Source organism: Dendropsophus ebraccatus, chromosome 6 (genome assembly GCF_027789765.1).
Source record: "Dendropsophus ebraccatus isolate aDenEbr1 chromosome 6, aDenEbr1.pat, whole genome shotgun sequence".
In the NCBI taxonomy this organism is placed as follows: domain Eukaryota; kingdom Metazoa; phylum Chordata; class Amphibia; order Anura; family Hylidae; genus Dendropsophus; species Dendropsophus ebraccatus.
The window spans coordinates 61,404,264-61,425,584 of NC_091459.1; positions in this window are offsets into that span (position 1 = coordinate 61,404,264).

Here is a 21,321-nt window from a genome sequence, read left to right on the forward strand (position 1 = left end):
GAGGGTGTTTGTCCTACCATTGAGATCAGGGTTTTTTTTTACTGTGATATTCAGGAGCCAATTGTGTATTATTATACACAGGATAACACCTCCCATGTCCAGTACTGCAAGCAATGCCTCTAATGATATTTGATTTTGTTAGATAACAAATACTCACTAAAAAAGATAGTAATGCCCTGTGTGGATAAAGGGTACAGGGTAAAGTGTATAACTACCCTGATTTAGCCCTGCTTAAAAATAGGCCCTAGTTTATTAACCCTTTGAGGACCAGGCCCAAAATGACCCAGTGGACCGCGCAAATTTTGATCTTAGTGTTTCCGTTTTTCCCTCCTCCCCTTCTAAGAGCTCTAGCACTCTCAGTTTTCTATCTACAAGCCATGTAAGTGCTTGTTTTTTACAGGAATAGTTGTACTGTGTAATGGCGTCATTCATTTTACCATAACATGTATGAGGGAATTCCAAATATATTATTTATGAAGATATAAATAGGTGAAATCGTAAGAAAGAATGCAATATGGTAAGGTTTGGGGGGTTCCTGTGTCTACGTAATGCACTATATGGTAACAGCGACATGACACTATTATTCTATAGGTCAGCCCGAACACAACCATATGCAGGTTACACAGATTCTCTAATGTTATATATTTTTTTTTTTATGAAATCCGTTTTTTTGCCAATTAAATATTAATAAAATGGGCCTATTGTGACGCTTATAACGGTTTTATTTTTTCACCTACGGGGCTGTATGGGGTGTCATTTTTTCCGCCATGATCTCTAGTTTTTATTAATACCATATTTGTGAAGCTCGGACGTTTTGATCACTTTTTATTAATTTTTTTTAATATATAATGTAACATAAAATCGGTAATCTGCGCACTTTTTCCCCTCTTTTCGTGTACGCCGTTTACCGGTCGCAATGACGCTTGTTATATTTTAATAGATCGGACAATTACGCACGCTACGGTATATTATATGTTTATCTATTTATTTATTTGTATATGTTTTATTTATATTATGGGAAAGGGGGGTGATTTAGACTTTTATTGGGGGAGGGGTTTTGGGGTAGTGTGTTAGTGTTTTGAACTTTTTTTTTTTTACACTTTTGAAGCCCCTTTGGGGGACTTCTACATTCACTAGTTTGATTTTTACACTGATGATTGCTATGCCATAGGCATAGCATTGATCAGTGTTATCGGCGCTCTGCTCATTGAGCCTGCCTGTGCAGGCTCAGTGCAGCAGAGCGCCGATCGGACCGCATGGAGGCAGGTAAGAGACCTCCAGCAGTCCGTTTTACCGATCGGGACCCCCGCAGTCACACTGCGGGGGTCCCGATCGGTAAGTGACAGGGGACTCCCCCTGTCACTTACACTTAAATGCTGCGGTCGCGCCGCGATCGCGGCGTTTAAGGGGTTAATGACACGCGGCAGCGCGATCGCTGCAGCGTGTCATTGCCGGTGAGGTCCCGGCTGCTCACTGCAGCCGGCCCCCACCTCCTATAAAGCGCGCTCCGCTCCGGAGCGCGCTTCATAGCGGGAATAACACCCATGACGTAAGGTTACGTCATGGGTCGTCTGGGGACAGACTTCCATGACGTAACCCTACGTCCAGGGTCGTCTAGGGGTTAATCCCTAATTACAGTCAGCACCTCTAGAGCTAGGTTATGTCATGTGACGTCACTGAGGTAATACAGACAGAGAATAAGCATACCACAGTTTGTAATAACTGAATATTGTGAAGTATTATTGTGGTTTTCTTAGGTCCAATAATATGGAATATGCCCACAGAGACACTTTGACACTATTGATGAGCGAACATGCTCGTCCAAGCTTGGTACTCGTTCAAGTATTAGGGTACTTGATGGTACTCGTTACTTGGATGAGCATCTCGTGATACTCGAGAAAATCTCATAATCCGTTTCCTGTAAGTTTGGGTGCAATTTCTCTGTCAATCAACGTGCAGGAGACTCTTTGGTACATCCTGCGATCATGTGGGACCTATACATGTTGATAGCAGCGATTGGTTGGCCAGATCAGATGACCCTGCCATTTTAAAAATCCGATACTGTACAGTAGAAACCACGGCACTCGTTTTTCATGCAAGGATAGGTGTAAGTTTTATTTAACAATGAGATACAAGGTTTAAGGGTCGGTGGAGTGTGTCCCTTTTCTCCATATGAAGCACACGAGAGACCCTATGGCCTGAGGAAGGTCCTGGTTGGACCGAAACGTTGCATATTACATTGGTCTCATCTCATGTATTTTCTGTCTATGGTCGGAGTTTAAACCTTGTATCTCACTGTTAAATAAAACTTACACCTATCCTTGCATGAAAAACGAGTGCTGTGGTTTCTACTGTACAGTATTGGAGGTTGAAGAACCTATTTGCCACAGAGCACCGGCTCACATGCATGCTGGAAGAGATCAGGGGCAGAGCTGCTGCTTGTCTGGGAGAGAGTTAAGGGGGGAATTATGCAAAAGAAGAGCCCGTGGAGCCTCATTGAAGAGTCTCAAAACACAGGACTAGCCAGATATCCCTCCGGGAAGGACCCAGCCAAGGGGCAGCTCCTGTTAGGAAACCACGAAAACCACCATATTAAGTGGCCCTGTAAGTCAATGTAATGACACGGGATAAACCAAGGCTAGGTAACCATCCACATACAGCTGTTTCGGGGTGTTGCCCCTCATCAGTGTGGAGCAGGATTCTGGCTAGGTGGGAGTAATGCCTAGTAGAGCCATAAGAGAAACAGATTGCTGAACTGGGCTCTTCTTTTGCATATTCATGTTTCCCAGGAGGCAATGCACCTAGGACTTCACTGCATTGAGCGCTTTCCCTGTGTAAGAGGGTGGCATTGAGTATATAGCTGCAGTCACCAACAGATTGTATACGACAGCCTCCAAAAAAAATAGTGTGACCACCAATATATTTTCTGATTTCTGTATTTCTTAGTCAAGGCATATCCAAGCTCACTACTGATTGCCCTGTGTAAGAGGGTGTCATACAGTGTATAGCTGCAGTCACCAACAGATTGTATACCACAGCCTCCAAAAAACTAGTGGGACCACCAGTATATTTTCTGTTTTCTGCATTTCTTAGTCAAGGCATATCCAAGCTCACTGTTGATTTCCCTGTTAGAGAGGGTGGCAGTCACCAACAGATTGTATACCACAGCCTCCAAAAAAATAGTGTGACCACTAGTACATTATTTTATTTCTGAATTTCTTTGTGAAGGGCTGAAGGCTCACTGCTAATTGCCCTGTGTGAGAGGGCGGCAGACAGTGTATATAGCTGCATTTACACACCCAGACTCTATACAACTACCTCCAATAGTAGTCTGAGTAATATATTTTTTGGCTTTCTGTGATCTTTAGTGCTGCTATCTCAGTCTTGACACTGCACGTGTCCATAAAATGGTGAACCCCAGGGGTAAGGGTCGAGGATGAGGGGTGGGGTTCCAAGCGATGCAGCGGGCAGAGGCCGTGGTTCAGGGCAGGGTGACACAGCAGCACCCATTGAGGAGGGAGCAGTGGCACACCGCAGACATTCACTCGCTAGCTTCTTCTCAGAACTTACGGGGTCTCAGGGTATAACACCACTATTGAAATCGCAGCAGTGTGAACAGGTGATCATGTGGATAGCGGATAATGTGTCCAGTAACTTATCCACCACCCAGTCTTCCACACACTCCACCCACACTACCCAAGGGAGTGGAACCCTTGCTCCAGCAGCTCCGCCTCCTTCCCCACAGCCTGGCCCCTCCAGGGAAAGAAGGGATTCAGATCCATCACCATGCTCCCAGGAACGCTTCCGGACCCTTTCCTGAGTCTGAGCAACCAGAGCAGTCAATCTGTCCCAATGCCCAAACTATCCAGCTCACACAGTCAGTGAGTGATGAGAGTTGGGACTTGCAGGCAGGGTTTGAAGAGGTTTCTGATGATAAAGATGAGACCCAGTTGTTAGACAGTGAGGTTGTTGTCATGGGTGTAACTCACAGTGGGAAGCAGAGTGAGGAATTGGAGGAAGAGCTCGTGGATGAAGACGAGGTGACTGACCCAAACTGGGTGGATAAGCCTTGTGAAGACAGTGCTTCTGAGAGGGAGGCAAGTTCAGTTACAGGACTGGTTGGAAGAGGGGTGGGCAGAAGGAGAAGCAGGGGCAGAGCAAGTAGATCAGATTCAGCAACTGTTTCACAGAGTCAAACTCACGTGGCCAGCCCTAGATGTTCGCAAGTCTGGAGGTTCTTTAAAGAAAGTGCGGATGACCGACAGACTGTATTGTGCAACCTGTGACACGCCAGGATCAGTAGGGGAGCCACCACTACCAACCTAACCACTACCAGCAGCTGTTGCAGGGCATCACGGCACAGACCGATCTTTGGCTCTCGCCACAGAACCTGAAACCAGACATTGTTGTGTGTGACAACGGGCGTAACCTGGTGGCACCTCTGCAACTCAGCTGCCTCACACATGTATCATGCCTGGCCCATGTGTTCAACCTAGTGGTGCAGCGGTTCCTTAACCCCAATTTGGCTGACTTGCTCACCAAGGTGCTGCGCATCTGTGCGCATTTACGCAAGTCAACCAAGTTTACGCAATGCTGCCACCCTTAGGGCAGTGCAAAGGTGCTTGCAACTGCCAGCTCACTGACTGCTGTGTGACGTGCCCATGTGGTGGAATTCCACCTTTCACATGGTAGCCAGGGTTTACAAGCAATGCAGAGCCATTGTGGAATGCCAGATGTTAACCTCGGTAAGAAGCGGTAGTCAGGTCAGTCAGCTTCCTCAAATCTTCAATAAGGAGTGGACGTGGATGTCTGCTATCTGTCCGGTACTGGGCCCCTTTGAGGAGTCAACATAGATGGTCAGCAGCAATGCCGCCATCATCAGACTCACCATCCAGCTGTGTCTACTGCAAACCTCCCTGCTCAGCCTGAAGTCTGAGACCACCGCTGCTAGATAGCCAGACCACCCTGACGTCTGTTTCTCAGCACGGAGTAGAGGAGGAGGAAGAGGAGCAGACTGTTGCCGCGACTGAAGAGGGTACCCATGCTCAATCCTTAGCTGTTGAGCGTGTATGGCCTGAAGAGGAGGAATTGGTGGAGGGGGAAATTGAGAGTCAGCCTATTCAGGAGAGGGAATTCTTGCGTGTTGGGATCCTGGCACACATGGCTGACTTTATGTTAGGCTGTCTTTCCCATGCCCCTCGGGTTAAAAAATTTTTTTGACAGCGATTACTGGGTGTCACCCACCTGGACCCTCGGTACAAACAGAACTTTTCCACTCTCATTCCTTCTGAGGAACTCAGTATGAGAGTGAATCAATATTATCAGGCCCTGGTGCAGAAGCTGAAAATTTACTTCCCATCTGACACCACTAGAGCCAGGGGGCATAGTTCTGTTGGCCAAAAAGTGGGGGAGAGGAGGGGTGGAGCAGGCAGCTTGTCAAGGGGCAGGGGCACACTCTTCAAGGTCATTGACAGTTTTATGGCACCCCAGCAAGACTATGTCAACCATCCCCAGTCTAGACCAAGTAGGGGGGAGGCCTTCAGAAAGATGGTGAGGGAGTACCTTGCTGATCATACTAATAATAATTTTTGGGAGGCTCACCTGCTACTGCTTCTACCTTGGTCACTCTGTCATCAACACTATGCTATGTCTGGCATAATTTTTGGGAGGCTCACCTGCTACCGCTTCTACCTTGGTCACTCTGTCATCACCACCATGCTGTGTCTGGCATGATTTTTGGGAGGCTCACCTGCTACCACTTCTACGTTGGTCACTCTGTCATCACCGCGAAGCTGTGTCTGGCATAATTTTTTGGAGGCTCACTTGCTACCTCACTCACTTTTAATGGTTCTCGGTGTCCTCACTGCCATGTGTCAGGCTAAATTTTGTGGTGGTTCATATGCTACCTCTGTTTTAATGGTTCACTGATTTCTCACCGCCATGCTCTGTCAGACTAAATTTTGGAATGCTTCATATGCTAACTCTGTTTTAATGGCTCACTGTATTCTCACTGCCATGCTGTGTCAGGCTAAGTTTTTGGGTGGTTCATATGCTACCTCTGTTTTAATGGTTCACTGTGTTCTCACTGCCATGCTGTGACAGGCTGAGTTTTTGGGTGGTTCACCTGTTTTAACCAGGCTGTTATGGCATAATGGTGCGATTAGGCAGCCTCAGAGGCATCTATGCATGCTGCCCCTGCTGTTTCCTGTCCATTTCCGTGGTGTTTCATTAATTTTCTGAGGTTGACAGGGTTTCACTAGTGATGAGCAAGTACTAAAATGCTCGGGTGCTCGTTACTCGAGATGAATATTTCCTGATACTTGGGTGCTCGTTTCGAGTAACGAACCCCATTGAAGTGCAACATTTTTGCAGGGGACCCAAGTTTGGCAGAGGGAAGGTTGTGTGAAAATCTGTCATCCTCAGAAAATTATTGAAACAACACGGAAATGGACAGAAAACAGTAGGGGCAGCATGCATGGATGCCTCTGAGGCTGCCTAATCGCACCATTACGCCAACAGTGGGCAACAGTATGGCAGTGGTCACACAGTAAAGGATTAAAGAAGAGGCAGCATATGAACCAACCCAAAATTGAGCCTGACACAACATGGCAGTGAGAACACAAGGAACCATTAAAACAGAGGTAGCATATGATGAACCACCCAAAAACTTTGCCTGACACAGCATGGCGGTGAGGTCACAAAGAACCATTAAAACAGAGGTAGCATATGAACCACCCCAAAATTTAGCCTGACACAGCATGACAGTGAGGACACCAAGAACCATTAAAAGTGAGGTAGCAAGTGAGCCTCCCAAAAATTAGGCCTGACACAGCATGGCGGTTAGGACACAGAGAATCATTTAAGCAGAGGTAGCATATGAACACCCCGAAATTTAGCCTGACACAGCATGGCGGTGAGAGTACAGGGAACCATTAAAACACAGGTAGCATATGGACCACCCAAAAACTTAGCCTAACACCACTGACCCAGACCAAGGCACATGCGGCCACGGTCGAAGGCCTGAAGGTCACTTTAAAAATTTATTCATTCAAGTTTGTAACCAGCAATAACATGGTATGAAATGGACAATACAATCATCCAATAAAAATAGCCGGATTATGGCTACATTTAGCCTCACACCCTCATGCAGTTATGCGTGAGAGGCATATCATTGGAGGTAGGGATGAAGAAATAACAATACAGTCTTCTTAAGAGGCCCCGGAATTTGAACAAATACACGTTTAATCCTTTAAAGAGTATCCAAGAGAGGGCAAGTGCGGTAGCCTGTCTATTAAAAAGACTTGGTCAATCCTGCCTTAAGTTTGAATTTGAGTTTGAATTTGAGTGGCTCAGTGGTTAGCACTGTAACCTTGCAGTGCTGGGGTCCTGGGTTCAAATACCACCCAGGCCAACATCTTTATAAAGTTTGTATATTCTCTCCACATGATCATCTGTTCACACTGCTGCAGTGTCCCGTGAGGCCCCGTAAGCTGCAAGAAGAAGCTAAGGAGTGAATGTTTGCGGTGTGCTTTTAAAATTGAAATTGAACATAAAAAAAAAGACCATAAAGTGGCCGTTACCGGCCTTTGGATGAGGCAGGCGTGAAATCTCCCAAAAATTAAAAGTGAGGTAGCAAGTGAGCCTCCCAACAACTATGCCAGACACAGCATGGCGGTGAGGACAGAGTGACCCAGGTAGAAGCGTCAGCAGGTGAGCCTCCCAACAATTATGCAATACAGTGATGATGCCACCAGCTGCACTAAAGACCCGCTCTGACAACACGCTAGCGGCAGGGCAGCCCAGCACTTCCATGTCAAACTTAAAATCAAATCAACGGTGGGTAGAAGTGGTGAGTCACATCCAAGCTCACTGCTAACTGCCCTATGTAAGAGGGTGGCATATACTATATAGCTGCAGTCACCCAGATTTTATACGACAACCTCCAAAAACTAGTGTGACCAGAATATTTTCTTAGTTCTTCATTTCTTACTGCAGTCACATTCAAGCTCACTGCTAATTCCCCTGTGTAATAGGGTGGCATATAGCTGCAGTTATCCACATATTTTATCTAACAACCTCCAAAAACTAGTGTGACCACTATATTTTATTTATTCATTTCTTAGTGCAGTCACATCCAAGCTCACTGCTAATTGCCCTGTGTAAGAGGGTGGCATATACAATATACCTACAGTTACCCACAGATTGTATACGTTGGTATGGTCAGCAAGGTACCCCCTCACCATCTTTCTAAAGGCCTCCCCCCTACTCTGTCTAGACTGGGGACGGGTGACATAGTCTTGCTGGGGTGCCATGAAACTGTCAAAGGCCTTGGAGATTTTTCCCCTGCCCCTTGACAAGCTGACTGCTCCACCTCTCCTCTCCCCGCTTTTTGGCCAGCAAAACGACATCCTTTGGTGCTAGTGGTGTCAGATGGCAATAAAATTTTCAGCTTCTGCACCAGGGCCTGAAATTGATTCACTCTCATACTGCGTTCCTCGGCAGAAATGAGAGTGGAAAAGTTCTGCTTGTACCGAGGGTCCAGGAGGGTGAACACCCAGTAATCGTTGTTGTAAAAAAATTTTTTAACCCGAGGGTCACAGGAAAGACAGCCTAACATAAAGTCAGCCATGTGCACCAGGGTCCCAAGTCGCAAGAATTCTCTCTCTTAAATAGGCTGACTCTCAACTTCCTCCTCCTCCACCAATTCCTCCTCTTCAGGCCATACACGCTCAACAGCTAAGGATTGAGCATTTGTATCCTCTTCAGTCGCGATAGAAGTCTTCTCCTCTTCCTCCTCCTCTACTTTGTGCTGAGAAACAGACGGGAGGGTGGGCTGGCTATCTAGCGGCGGATGTTCTTCCCCCGTCTCCTGAGACGAAGGCAAAGGCTGAGCAGGGAGGTTTGAAGCAGACACAGCAGCGGGATGGTGAGGCTGATGATAGCGGCATCACCGCTGACCATTAGAGATGAGCGAATTTGCTGAAGTTTGGGTTCGTATGAACCTGAACTATCGGCTTCTGATTCCCGCTGTCTGCCCGTTTCGAGAACAGGGTGGATACAGCCCTACGGACCGCCAGGAAAACTGGGATACATACATTGGCATAGGCTGTATCCCAGTTTTCCAGGCGGTCCTTACGCTGTATCCACCCTGTTTACAGAGGCTGCAGACAGCGGGAATCAGAAGCCGATAGTTCAGGTTCATACGAACCCGAACTTCGGAAAATTCGCTCATCTCTACATCTCTACATCCATGTCCACTCTGGCATCTGGCAACCCACAATAGAGGGTGGAATTCCACCGCGTGGGCACGTGAACCACCCCAACATTTATCCTGACATAGCATGGCAGTGAGAACACAGGGAACCATTAAAACACAGGTAGCACATGAACCACCCAAAAACTGACACCACAGAGATACAATAGATGAACACACAGCCCTGCAAAATAGTTGAATTTGAATTTAAGTAGTAGTCGAATTGAAGTTGATTTGATTAGAAAATTTAAATTGAAGATTAAAAAAAAAGAACATAAAGTGGCCTTTACCGGCTTTTAGATGCGGCAGACATGGAACCTCACAAAAATTAGTACCAACGGGCAGCAAACGCCATGAGGTTCCTAAAAGCCTCTGTCTCTACCAGCCGATAAGGCAGCATCTCCAGGCTCAACAATTTGCCTATGTACACATTTAGGGCTTGTGCATGTGGGTGAGTTGCAGTGTATTTGCACTTCCGTTCAAAGGTCTGTTTTAGGTACAGTTGAACGCTGCGCTTGGACACCTTGCTGGAGGGTGTGGAGCATAGTGGAGGTGATGGGGTGGGTGTAGGGTGGGAGGCGCTCATGCCTGGGGCCTGGGCGGGGGGACTGACAGAGCCAGCACATGACACAGGGGAAGGAGCATGGGTGGGACTTGCAATAACTGAATGGCCTTGGTTCCACTGAGTGGGGTGTTTAGCACTCATATGCTAACTTTCCCTGCATCATGTGACTCACCACTTCTCCCCACCGCTGTTTTGAGTTTGAATTTGACTTTGAATTTGAATATAGCAGTTGGGGTAACTTTTCCTGCATCATGTTACTCACTCAACACTTCTCCCCAACCGCTGATTTGAGTTTGAATTTGACTGTAGCAGTTGGGGTTACTTTTCCTGCATCATGTGACTCACCACTTCTCCCCACCACTGATTTGAGTTTGAATTTGACTGTAGCAGTTGGGGTAAGTTTCCGTTGCGGAAATGCACACAGATGCGCTACACCTTGGTGAGCAATGAGCGGGGGGACTGACAGAGCCAGCACGTGACACAGGGGAAGGACTAGCAGTCACTGAACGGCCTTGGTTTCACTGAGTGGGGTGTTCCCCTCTGTCTACCCCTCTTTCTCTTTCAACCGGTCCTGTGACTGACCTTGCCTCCCCCTCAGAAGCGTAAGTGCTGCTATATAGTGTATGCCACCCTCTTACACAGGGCAATTAGCAGTGAGCTTGTATAAGGCCGCACTGAGAAATAAAGAAATAAGAAAATATACTGGTCAGATTAGTTTTGTGAGGTTGTCAAATACAATCTGTAAGTTCTGCTATTTACTGTATGCCATGCCTTAGTCAAGGCATATCCAAGCTCACTGTTGCCCTGTGTGAGAGGGTGGCATACACTAAATAGGGGCAGCCACCAACAGATTGTATACCACAGCCTCCAAACAAACTAGTGTTACCACCAGTATATTTTCTTATTTCTCTATTTCTTACTGAGGGCATATCCAAGATCACTGCTAATTGCCCTGTGTAAGTGCTGCTATACACCATATAGCAGAACTTACACACAGACTCTATACGACTACCTCCAAAAGTAGTCTAAGTAATATATTTTCTTGGCTTGCAGCTATCTCAGTCTTGACTGAGCAGTGTCCATAAAATGGTGAAACCCAGGGGGAAGGGTCGAGGACGAGGGCGTGGGGTTCCAAGTGATGCAGTCGGCAGAGGCTGTAATTCTGGGCAGGGTGACACAGTAGCACCCGTTGAGGAGGGAGCAGTGGCACACCGCAGACATTCACTCCCTAGCTTCTTCTGGCAATTTACAGGGTCTCAGGGTAGACCACTATTGAAACAGCAGCAGTGTGAACAGGTGCCGATGTGGATAGCAGATAATGTGTCCAGTAACCACCACCACCACCCAGTCTTCCATGCAGTCCACCCACGCTAGCCAAGTGAGTGGAACCCTTGCTCCAGAAGCTCAGCCTCCTTCCCCACAGCCTGTGACCACCAGTATATTTTCTGATTTCTGTATTTCTTACTCAAAGGCATCTCCAAGCTCACTACTGATTTCCCTGTGTAAGGGGATGTCACACAGTGTATAGGTGCAGCCACCAACCATAAAGCGCAGCGTTCAACTGCCCCTACAACAGACCTTTGAACGGAAGTGCAAAGACACTGAAACTCACCCACATGCACAAGCCCTAAATGTGCACCTAGGCAAACTGTTGAGCCTGGAGATGCTGCCCTATCGGCTTGTAGAGACAGAGGCTTTTAGTCAGCTTGTCAGGCACTGGTACAGTTCAAAGGAACAGAGAGTGAATATGGTGGATCCTAATTTAGCATCCTTGTCTTCTCCATTTTTTGAAAACACCGATTACTGGGTGTTCACCCTCCTTACTTACGATCTGACACCACTAGCGCCAGAGGATGTAGTTCTGTAGGGCAAAAAGCACGGGAGAGGAGGGGTGGAGCAGGCAGCTTTTCAATGGGCAATGGAACACTCTCCAAAGCCTTTGACAGGCTTCATGGCACCCCAGCTAGACTACAGTATGTCACCCGTTCCCAGTCTAGACAGAGTAGGGGGTAGGCCTTCAGAAAGATACTGAGAGAGTAGCAAAATGGGGGAGCTAGAGGCCTTGGTTCTGGAGGAGTCCATTGATGTGGTTGGTGTGACTGAGACATGGCTGGACTCCTCACATGACTGGGCTGTCAATATTCAGGGATTTGCGTTGTTCAGAAGGGACCAGGTGGGCAGAAGGAGAGGAGGAGTATGTCTGTATGTCAGAAATGATATTAAAGTGAGTGTAAAAGATGCAATAGTGGGCGATGACTGTGATGATGTGGAAGCATTGTGGGTAGAAGGAGGTAAAGAGTGAAAAAATTATTCTTGGTGTAATCTATAGACCCCCCAATATTACTGATGAGGTAGATGGTCAGTTGAATAGACAAATAGAGCGGGCTGCCCGGGAGGGGACAGTAGTGGTAATGGGGGACTTCAACTACCCAGATATAGATTGGGGTCATGGTTCAGCTAAATCCACAAAGGGGAGGGAATTTCTTAACCTCCTGCAGGATAATTTTCTGGGCCAGTTTGTGGAGGAGCCAACTAGAAGTGATGCCTTGTTGGATCTGGTTATTTCTAACAACGCTGAGCTGGTTGGGGATGTCACTGTCCATGAACACCTGGGTAATAGTGACCACAATATAGTGACTTTTAGCTTGAAGTGTAGAAAAGAAAAACATGTTGGGAGCGCAAAAACTCTTAATTTTAAAAGGGCCAATTTTCCTGGGTTAAGGGCTGAACTTCAGGGCATAGACTGGGAGCGTCTGCTATCACATACTGATACAGCTAATAAATGGGAAATCTTCAAATTCACATTAAATAACTGTACTGCCAAATATATTCCTATGGGTAACAAATATAAACGGTTAAAATCCAATCCCACATGGCTTAAAACCGAGGTTAGAAGGGCTATAAGTGAGGAAAAAGGGGGCATTCAAAAAATACAAATCAGAGGGGTCAGCTGTAGCCTTTAAACATTACAAAGAAGTCAACAAAACATGTAAAAATGTAATAAAAGCAGCAAAAATTCACAATGAAAGACAGGTAGCTATAGATGGCAAAAGAAACCCCCAAAAATTCTTCAAATATATTTGAATCTCTGATAACGGTCCCGGTGAGTACAGGGTAGAGGCTGCGAGGGTGATTTAAAATGTCTTTGTCAATCAAGTTATCCTCCAGAAACGCGTCTGATAAGGATAACTTGATTGACAAAGACATTTTAAATCACCCTCGCAGCCTCTACCCTGTACTCACCGGGACCGTTATCAGAGATTTAAATGAGCGCGCGCTCCATACCATGCGGACATAGCGACTGCTGCTGGACGGACTCTACACACGCCGGCAAGTGAGAACAACAGAGACCGGACAATTATACAACTTGAAGCCCGACCAACTCATCTCTTACACGGCTATCGACTACTAGATATCGGGTGAGAGGTGGATTATCCACCAATACTATCTGTATACAGACGCACATGAAGTGGGATTCGTTGAATCAAAAACCCCATGATTACTACCATCTAAACTTATCTTTATAGCACAGCTGATAATATCTATATCGCTATACCGTCACTGCTACTATCTGAATAACATTGCTATATTACGATACCGTCACATGGTCCGGAATCAGTACAGGATAAGGGGCTAGAGATCATAAAATATCCCTAAGAGACATCTATATCATAAAAATCAAAGTCTGTCTGTCTGTCTGTCTGTCCTCTATAGACTTCCAAACGCCTGAACCGTTTGACCCCAAATTTGGCACACAGATACATTGGGTGCCCGGGAAGGTTATTGCATCTATACAGTACATATATATACAGGACCCCCTACTCCATCTATACAGTACATATATATATACAGGGCCCCCTACTCCATCCATACAGTACATGTATATACAGGACCCCCTACTGCATCTATACAGTACATATATATACAGGGCCCCCTACTCCACCAGCTATATACTACAGGTATATAGGACCCCAAACTATACACTACAGGTATACAGGACCTCCACCAACTCTATACTATAGTTATACAGGACCCTCAAACTATTTACTACAGGTATACTACAGGTATGCAAGACCTCCACCAATTATACACTACAGGTATCCAGGACCCTCAAACTATAAACTACAGGTATACAAGACCTCCACCAACTATACATTACAGGTATACAGCACCAACTATATACTACAGGTATACAGGACCCCCGACCTAAACAGTACAGGTATACAGGACCTTCACCAACTGTACACTGCAGGTATACAGGACCTCCCTCAACTATACACTATAGGTATACAGCCCCCCCAACTATGCACTACAGATATGCGAGACCCCTAAAAACTATACATTGTGGGTATACAGAACCCCTCCAACTATGCACTACAGGTTTACACTAATTCCACTGATTAACTCAGATTAAACAATACCTTTAGCTTGGCCTCCTGGGCACCTTAGAACAAATCTAATTAACACACTGACACTTTATACCCAGGCAGCGCCGGGTACATTTTCTAGTATTTTATATGTAAATCACGATTTTAACTGTTAAAAAGACAGCGCAAGGGCCCTGCGCTGACACCTTCAATCATATTATAGAACATTGGATTTTTATTTTTTATTCTTCATTTTTATTTTTATTTTTTTCAAAATTTTTATTTTTATTTTATTTTTATTATTTATTTTTTTATTTTTCCTTCTTCTTTTTTTCCTTTTTGTTCCCTTAATCTTCATTGTCCATCAACTCTCTTTTATATATTTTGGACTGATTTATTGTGTATGATTATGATTCCTATGACTGTATGAATTTTAAACGTTTTATATATAAAAAAAACTAGCCATACAAGATTTACTCCTAGAGAGCCTACATACTATTTTTATTTTCTATATTATTCTTTGGTGTCGGAACAGTAGTGCACTCGAAGCATATATCTTATATTTCCTAATATCCAGAGTAGGGTGGAGTCAACATACATATTGTACTCTTCCAAATACTACATACTAGTGGGCACTAGTAAGGCAAATGTAATGCAGATTTTCAAAAAGGGCTCTCGAACTTCCCCCGGTAACTATAGACCTGTAAGCTTAACGTCCATTGTGGGGAATCTATTTGAGGGGCTTATAAGGGACTACATCCAGGAATATGTAGTGGCTAATAGTATTATAAGTGATAACCAGCATGGTTTTACTAAGGACAGAAGCTGTCAAACCAACCTGATATGTTTCTAAAAAAGGGGATAAGTGTCCACAGCTTCTGAAGTATAAATGTTACTTTATTTAACGCATCAAAACATAAAACCAACAAAACAAAAAGTGAATGGTGAGCTAAAAACGCCGACGCGTTGCGAGGTTCTCCCTCTTAATCATGGCAAAGTTAAAACATTAGTAACAGGTTTTTATGTTGCCACATGTGATGCAAATGGAGAAGGGAGGAACGCCCCTCTAAGGGGAAAGGGGGGGGGGGAGGGGAAAGGGAAAGGGGAGGGGGAAGGGAAGGGAAAGGGAAGAATCACGTCAGATGGATCACATGATTAGCTTACACAAAATATAAGTATATATAAAACACATATGATCAGATTGCAAGAAATATATATAAATATACATGAAACAACTGACGGAAGATACAAGATGGGTATAACATTAGATTGGTACACAAGTAATATTTGTAAATATAAAAATTAATAGATATACAAAAGGTCCGATTTGTAATTCAGACCCTTTGGAAACCTTGTGTCCAAAAGAAGGATCCACAGAGCTTCTCGTTTGCGTAAAAGGGCTATCCAATTTCCGCCCCTACTGGGTTGATTAACCCTTTCAATAGCACTGATACGGAGACTACTGGTATTGCCAGAATGACACTCTACAAAATGTTTGGATAGACCTGACAGAGATCTAGTAGAATTACCAAAGGTATGTGCTCTAATATCTGTCAGGTGTTCTCCAATTCGGATTTTTAATTTTCTGGAACTAGAACCCACGTACTGTATGTTGCAGGAAAGACATCGTGCAACATACACCACATGGGTGGTGTTGCAATTGATGAAGGACTTAATGGTGTAATTGCGACCTGAGCTACATGAAGTTATCGTATGACATTTTTCTGTAAATTGGCAAAGGCCACATCGCGGTACCGCACACTTAAAAAATCCCTGAACTGCAAGCCAGTTTTGAGTGCTTCTACTCGAGGCACCGGAGGAGATATCGCTGGGCGCCAACAAATTTCCCAAAGTTACGCACCGTCGTGCCACACACCTAATGCCCACATCAAGAGCCGATTCGCATTTCTTATCTTGATATAGTAATGGTAAATACTTATTCACTATTTTGCAGATGTCCTGAAATTGTGGACTATATCTGGTGGAAAAAACTATAGGGTTTTGGGAGGACTGATTAGGTGGAAGACTATTCACATTACGACTCTGAGTGTCGCGGCTGCTACTTGGGTCACTGTTCACATTACGATCTGACGTATGCTGTCTGTCTTGCAAATGGAACAAGCGATCCTTCCTTTCTGCTATGTCTCTGGCTCTATTAATTACATGCTGTCTGTATCCTCTAAGTAGAAGACGGTGAGTGAGTTGTTCTGCTTGATGTAAGTACACATTCCTATCTGAGCAGTTTAGTATCAAACGAATAAACTCTCCTATGGGCAGGTTCCTAGTTACGTGTGATGGGTGACTGCTTGTGGCATGAAGTATACTATTGCCTGCGCTCGGTTTTCTATACAGATCAGAGTGTATTTTCCCCTCTACAAACCTTAAAGTGACATCTAGGAAAGAAATGGACACAGGTTCAAACTGAAAAGTGAAACTTAAACCCAAAGTATTATCATTGATAAAACGCACAAAATCAACAGCCTCCTCATGTGAACCACGCCATATCAAGAGGAGGTCGTCTATGTAGCGTCCATACCATGCCACCTGACTAACAAAGGGGTTATGGACGCCACATAGACAAGTCTCCTCCCAATAGGCCATAAATAAATTTGCCAAAGAGGGTGAAAAAGACGCCCCCATCGGACAGCCTAGAATCTGCAAAAAGAAATCATCCCCAAACTGAAAGAAATTGTTGGCCAACAAAAACGCAGTAACCTTTAGTATAAATTCACACAGATCATTGCTGTAGTTACTATATTTTCGCAAATGAAAAGCCAAAGCAGTAACAGCGGCATCATGGGGTATGTTCGAGTATAGAGCAACTACATCACACGAAAGCCAAGATACATTTTTAAGAATTGGAAGAGTTTCAATGTTGGCCAACAGGCTCTTACTGTCTCGAACATACCCCATGGTCCGAACTGCCAATGGTTGCAACAAATTGTCTAACCAAACACAAAGTCTCTCCAGTAAGGAATTAATACCGGAGACAATAGGGCGCAATGGTGGGGGAAAAACATTTTTATGGGTCTTAGGTAATGCGTGAAAAATTGGGGTCACTGGAAAAGGGGGAAACAGATAAGTACATTGTTTGTGATTTAAGATATTAAATTCCACTCCTGTATCTAATAAATCTTGCATTTTTTTGGCAATGATTTTAGTTGGATCACACGGCAACTTTTTGTACGTTGTCGTGTCATCCAAGATCTTGCGGACTTCCCGAATATACAGATCTTTATCGAGGATGGCCACGGAACCTCCTTTGTCTGATCTCCTGAAAACTAGATAGGGGTTATTCCTAAGTTCCGTAAGGGCCAAACGTTGTTTACTGGATAAATTATCCCTGTAAGTGTCATCATTAGGATTAGTGTAAAGATTTGTTAGTGCTTCTTCTACCCTGTGTTGGAATAAATCCATCCCAGAAGTTCTGGATTGCACGGGGTAGAAGGTAGGATTAGGTATGGTTAGGCGGTCACTGGTATTGGTGATGTTATAATCATTATGACACCCAGATACCTGTAAATCAGAGAGACTTTGGATACACAGTTGTTCAGAAAATAACAAATTAATCGGAATTACACCTCTTCCTGCTGAATTTAAGTCCGATATTTCTATATCAGTGAACTGTGAGACCATGTCGGCCGATAAATCAGGAATGTCCGGTTCTAGAACACCAGACATAAAATGTCTTTTGACAGTCAATTGACGTACAAATTTATTGACATCTTGGATGGTATCGTAAAGGCAAAATTTTTTAGATGGAACAAAAGTCAAACCAAGAGACAGTACCTTCAGTTGATCGATTAGAGCACATACCTTTGGTAATTCTACTAGATCTCTGTCAGGTCTATCCAAACATCTTGTAGAGTGTCATTCTGGCAATACCAGTAGTCTCCGTATCAGTGCTATTGAAAGGGTTAATCAACCCAGTAGGGGCGGAAATTGGATAGCCCTTTTACGCAAACGAGAAGCTCTGTGGATCCTTCTTTTGGACACAAGGTTTCCAAAGGGTCTGAATTACAAATCGGACCTTTTGTATATCTATTAATTTTTATATTTACAAATATTACTTGTGTACCAATCTAATGTTATACCCATCTTGTATCTTCCGTCAGTTGTTTCATGTATATTTATATATATTTCTTGCAATCTGATCATATGTGTTTTATATATACTTATATTTTGTGTAAGCTAATCATGTGATCCATCTGACGTGATTCTTCCCTTTCCCTTCCCCCTCCCCTTTCCCTTTCCCCTCCCCCCCCCCCTTTCCCCTTAGAGGGGCGTTCCTCCCTTCTCCATTTGCATCACATGTGGCAACATAAAAACCTGTTACTAATGTTTTAACTTTGCCATGATTAAGAGGGAGAACCTCGCAACGCGTCGGCGTTTTTAGCTCACCATTCACTTTTTGTTTTGTTGGTTTTATGTTTTGATGCGTTAAATAAAGTAACATTTATACTTCAGAAGCTGTGGACACTTATCCCCTTTTTTGGATACTTTACGGGTTGCAGCCCGCAATATGCCTCTCCACGTGCTAGGAGATATCACTTGCCAACTGAGCTAACCATTACAGCAATTGTAGGTGAGCGGACTTTTTTCTTTTTGTTTCATGTTGAATTGACTGCATTTTCCTGCTCCCTTAGCTGAAGAGAAATTTTTTGGTTTTTTTCTCAGTTACATTTTGGCAGTGATAGTTCTTTTTCCCTGGAAATGGCTACACAAGCCTCCATGGATAATGAGGAACGACTTCTCAAAGCTGCAGCAGTCTTCTCGGGCGGAGATACGGAGCACACTGCAGATGACTACAAAAAGACCATTTGGCTCTTTGAAAAACAAAAAATTAAACAAATTAAACTTTGGTGGCACATTACCACTCTCAAAAAATATGTTGAAAAAAGGATGATACCGAGAGGCTTAAGAGTTCGTAAACCCCCGAATCCAACAGAAGGGGAAGATTTTGCCTCTGAATGGAACGAAGCTCTCTCGGTCTGCTCTTTTACCATCATGGACATTATTATCAAAAAAAGTGAACATAAGTTACAAGATTTAAATCAATCACTTGCTGATCTGGATGTAACTCTACAACATTTTGCTCACACTGTTGGTTTTGCTACCATGCTGGATCAAACGAACAGATCGCTGGTAGAGGTGGAAAATGATATAATTGAAAACAAGAAAATAAAATTCAATAGGGATCTAAAGGATTATTCCACCGATACAGTATATACCTGGTGGGAACAACGACGTATCTCACGATCACTGCCACCTATCCTTAAGACCCCAAATCAAGCTTCCACCACACCAAAATCTGTGTCGTTTGATACGTCAGATGCAGACAGCTCTGACGTCCAAACAGATTACTCTGAGCAGGATGAAGTAGCCACGCCGTTGACCATTGGTAATCGAAACATTAATGGGGGCGCTCGTCGCAGAAACAGGAGGAGGAATTTTTATCGTGATCCTCCTGTTACACGCTCTAGAGGAACATCTGAAAATCCACAGGCAAAAAACGCCCACCAACCCGCCGGGCAGGGCGGAAGCACCGATCGCGGGGCCTATGGAGGAACCCGCAAAAGATGGTAACCCCCCCAACTTTGGATGTTTGCAACATGTCAGCGTGTACGATCACAAGCGATCAACTGAAGGTACTGTCTCTTGGTTTGACTTTTGTTCCATCTAAAAAATTTTGCCTTTACGATACCATCCAAGATGTCAATAAATTTGTACGTCAATTGACTGTCAAAAGACATTTTATGTCTGATGTTCTAGAACCGGACATTCCTGATTTATCGGCCGACATGGTCTCACAGTTCACTGATATAGAAATATCGGACTTAAATTCAGCAGGAAGAGGTGTAATTCCGATTAATTTGTTATTTTCTGAACAACTGTGTATCCAAAGTCTCTCTGATTTACAGGTATCTGGGTGTCATAATGATTATAACATCACCAATACCAGTGACCGCCTAACCATACCTAATCCTACCTTCTACCCCGTGCAATCCAGAACTTCTGGGATGGATTTATTCCAACACAGGGTAGAAGAAGCACTAACAAATCTTTACACTAATCCTAATGATGACACTTACAGGGATAATTTATCCAGTAAACAACATTTGGCCCTTACGGAACTTAGGAATAACCCCTATCTAGTTTTCAGGAGATCAGACAAAGGAGGTTCCGTGGCCATCCTCGATAAAGATCTGTATATTCGGGAAGTCCGCAAGATCTTGGATGACACGACAACGTACAAAAAGTTGCCGTGTGATCCAACTAAAATCATTGCCAAAAAAATGCAAGATTTATTAGATACAGGAGTGGAATTTAATATCTTAAATCACAAACAACGTACTTATCTGTTTCCCCCTTTTCCAGTGACCCCAATTTTTCACGCATTACCTAAGACCCATAAAAATGTTTTTCCCCCACCATTGCGCCCTATTGTCTCCGGTATTAATTCCTTACTGGAGAGACTTTGTGTTTGGTTAGACAATTTGTTGCAACCATTGGCAGTTCGGACCATGGGGTATGTTCGAGACAGTAAGAGCCTGTTGGCCAACATTGAAACTCTTCCAATTCTTAAAAATGTATCTTGGCTTTCGTGTGATGTAGTTGCTCTATACTCGAACATACCCCATGATGCCGCTGTTACTGCTTTGGCTTTTCATTTGCGAAAATATAGTAACTACAGCAATGATCTGTGTGAATTTATACTAAAGGTTACTGCGTTTTTGTTGGCCAACAATTTCTTTCAGTTTGGGGATGATTTCTTTTTGCAGATTCTAGGCTGTCCGATGGGGGCGTCTTTTTCACCCTCTTTGGCAAATTTATTTATGGCCTATTGGGAGGAGACTTGTCTATGTGGCGTCCATAACCCCTTTGTTAGTCAGGTGGCATGGTATGGACGCTACATAGACGACCTCCTCTTGATATGGCGTGGTTCACATGAGGAGGCTGTTGATTTTGTGCGTTTTATCAATGATAATACTTTGGGTTTAAGTTTCACTTTTCAGTTTGAACCTGTGTCCATTTCTTTCCTAGATGTCACTTTAAGGTTTGTAGAGGGGAAAATACACTCTGATCTGTATAGAAAACCGAGCGCAGGCAATAGTATACTTCATGCCACAAGCAGT